General features: G+C 54.0%; 1 protein-coding gene across 2 annotated transcripts in view; it reads left to right on the top strand.

The window, feature by feature from the left end:
• The window catches only part of Nop16 (NOP16 nucleolar protein), an 11,630-nt gene that overhangs the window by 329 nt on the left and 7,808 nt on the right, over window positions 1-3,493 (top strand). The gene's annotated exons all lie outside the window — the stretch shown is intronic.

Below are 3,493 nucleotides of genomic sequence, written 5' to 3'. Positions count from 1 at the left end.
CGTCACGGGTTGGCTGGTGTGCTGGGAGTAGGAGGGGCTGGTGAGAGCCGGCGTCACGGGTTGGCTGGTGTGCTGGGAGTAGGAGGGGCTGGTGAAGCCTTCTTCACGGGGCTGGCTGATGTGCTAGGAGTGGGTGGGGCTGGCTGCTGTGTGGGAGTGGGCGGGGCTGGTGAGAGTTGGTTTTACGGGGATGCCTGCAGTTCTGGGAGTGGGCGGGGCTGGCAAGAGCCGGCTTCGCGGGGCTGACTGATGTGCTGGGAGTGGGTGGGGCTGGTGAGAGCCGGCTCAATAGGATTGGCTGGTGTGCTGGGAGTGGGCGGGGCTGGTGAGAGCCTGCTTCACGGGGCTGGCTGATGTGCTGGAGTGGGCGGGGTTTGTGAGAACCGGCGTCACGGGTTGGCTGGTGTGCTGGGGATGGGCGGGGCTGGGGAGTAGGCAGGGCTGGTGAGAGCCGGCGTCACGGGTTGGCTGGTGTGCTGGGGAGTAGGCGGGGCTGGTGAGAGCCGGCGTCACGGGTTGGCTGGTGTGCTGGGAGTGGGCGGGGCTGGAGAGCTGGCTCGGCCGGGTTAGCTCTTGGGATGTGCTGGGGTGGGCAGGGTCAAGGCTTGGGGGTCGTGGAATCGCACACTGCCCTAGTGTGGATGGGGGGGTGGCGGGAGGGCGAGCTCAGGGGCTGCTGTCAGGGGCTCAGGGGTGATTGCCGGGGCAGCCGTGCCCACAGCGAAGCTGCCATTCATTCTCGGGTTGGGTGGCAGATGCGGCCTCCAAGGTGACCGAGCAGGAGTGGCGGGAGAAAGCCAAGAAGGACCTGGAGGAGTGGAACCAGCGCCAGAGCGAACAAGTGGAGAAGAACAAGATTAATAACCGGTGAGAGGAGACCCGGGGACAGGAGGAATTACGGGGCGTGATGGATGGCGTTGGGGAGGCTCAGGAGCATCTTGGGAGGAAATTCTCCCTCAGGGCCCCAGGGTCAATGCCATGAGTGCCCGTGGAGGTCAGGGCCCTTGGGGCACAGTTGGAAGCAGGGTTGGGTGGGCAGATCCTCGGGCTTGATGGGCAAGCAGCCCGTCATCTATCTCTGGCACTCTGTGTCCTGGTTAGGGTCAGAGTGGGCATAGGCCTGGCTGGGAGAATGTAGGATTTAGTACTTTTAGCCAGTCCTGGGGCTTGAACTCAGGGCCTGGGCACTGTCCCTGAGCTTCTTTTGCTCAAGGCTAGCACTCCACCACTTGAGCCACAGCACCAGTTCTGGCTTTTTCTGTATGTGAGGTACTGAGGAATCGAACCCAGGGATTCATGCATGCTAGGCAAGCACTCTACCACTAAGCCACATTCCCAGCCCTATTATTATTATTATTGTGTGTGTGTGTCAATACTGGGGTTTGAATTTGAATTCAGGGCCTGGGCACTACTCTTTGGCTTTGGCTGTGTGTGTGTGTGTGTCTGTCTGTCTGTCTGTCTGTCATGGTGCTTGAAATTCAGGGCCTGGAGCACTGTCCCTGAGCTTTTGTGCTCAAGGCTAGTGCTATACCACTTTTTTTATTTTTATTTTTGCCGGTTGTGGGGCTTGAACTCTAGGCCTGGGCATTGTCCCTGAGCTCTTCAGGTCAAGGCAAGTGCTCTGCCACTTGAGCCACAGCACCACTTCTGGTTTTCTGGTGGGTAATTGGAGATAAGCGTCTCATGGAATTTCCTGCCTGCGCTGGCTTTGAACTGCGATCCTCAGTTCTTGGCCTCCTGAGTAGGTAGTATTACCAGCATGAGCCACCTACGCCTGGCTTGCTCTACCACTTTGAGCCACAGCTCCACTTGTTTTTTTTTTTTTTTTTGGTTGTTGATTGGAGAAAAGAGTCTCATGGACTTTCCTTTCTGGACTGGCTTTGAACTGTGATCCTCATATTTCAGCCTCCTGAGTAGCTAGGATGACAGACATGAGCCACCACTGCCTGACTTCCTTTGACTTTTTATTTTTTATTTTTTGTCCATTGTGGGGGCTGTGCAACCTTCACGGTACTAGATCTTTCTGGAAAGACTAGGAACTTGTCACAGTTGTATTTCAGAAATGTGGCATGCTGGACTGTGGACTGGGCACTAGGGAACAAGAGATAAAGAGTACCCACCATGTCCTCAAAGGGCTGAGAGGAGAATCTCAAACATGTAAAGTGGATCTTGGAAACAGAGGGGCCACAGAAGCAAGGGAAGAAAGGAGAAGGCTGGGGAGAAATGCATGCTTTTGGAGACTGGGGCTTTAAAAGCTGAGTAGGAGTGCATTTGAAGGAAAGGGCATTCCAGGCCTGGTAGGAAAGAAAAGATATGTGTTGGGCCACAGGAATTGGAGGGATATAAGAAAGTAGGACAGGTCAAGAAGGGTGTCCTCTTGGGAGGGACCTGGCCAATGGTGAGCCTTGAAAGGTTTCCAACAAGAGATTTGTCCAATCAGAACTAAGTTCTAGCTAGGCCACAATGGCCAGGGAAGAGAGTAAGATTCCCATGTTCCTCTCTGGAGCCTTGGAGAGTTGTTGATTTTCCCAAGCCATGCTTCCTAACATGTTACTGACTGGAGGTACTAACGCTGTCTCTCTTTCTCTTTAACCCTCTGTCTGCTTCTCCTGATGTCTGTCTGCCCCCACCTAACCTCTTTCCCTCAAGGATCGCTGACAAAGCATTCTACCAGCAGCCAGATGCTGATATCATCGGCTACGTGTACGTGACTACTTTGCCGTCTGTTCAGGGAGCTGCAAAAAGGGGACAGGAAGCTGGGGGTGGGGGTGTGGTACATGGTTTGTTTGCTTACTTATATTTATTTTTGTCAGTCATGGGGCTTGAACTCAGGGCTTGGGCGCTGTCTCTGAGCTCTTAGCTCAAGGCGAATGCTCTACCACTTGAGGCACAGCTCCACTTTTGGTTTTCTGGTGGTTTATTGGAGATAAGAGTTTCACAGACATTCCTGTCTGGGCTGGCTTTGAACTGGGATCCTCAGATCTCAGCCTCCTGAGTAGTTAGGATGACAGGCGTGAACCACCAGTGCTCAGCTACTTTGGGCTTTTTGATGGTTAGCTGGAGATAGGAATCTCAGGGCCTTTCCTGCCCCGGTTGGCTTTGAACCTTGGTCTTCAGATCTCAGCTTCCTGAATAGCTAGGCTTACAGGTGTGGCACCCAGCTAACACAGGGGTCTGGAATCTGCTTGTACAGTTCAAGTGCATGTAGCCAGGACTCGGAATGAGCGCTCCCATGAATCCTGGCCTCTGTCCCTCCATGTTCTCCAGCAATCTAGAGGCAGCTTTGTGAATCCAACCACAGGGCAAGGGCAGAGAAAAGAATATGCTGGTCAGCCCTACATGGGAGAGGGAAAGGGCGGCAGGGCCACCCATCTCCTGGTCTTGGCTGCTTTTGGGGGTGGGTGGGATAAAGGGATCTTTTATTGGAGAAAATAAAGACGGAGCAAGAGGCACTGAAGGCCTAAAAGCTAAGAGATGCTTTCATTTTTATTAT

Source organism: Dipodomys ordii, unplaced genomic scaffold, assembly GCF_000151885.1.
Source record: "Dipodomys ordii isolate 6190 unplaced genomic scaffold, Dord_2.0 Scaffold29, whole genome shotgun sequence".
Lineage (NCBI taxonomy): Eukaryota > Metazoa > Chordata > Mammalia > Rodentia > Heteromyidae > Dipodomys > Dipodomys ordii.
This window is presented reverse-complemented; position numbering and strand designations above follow the sequence as displayed.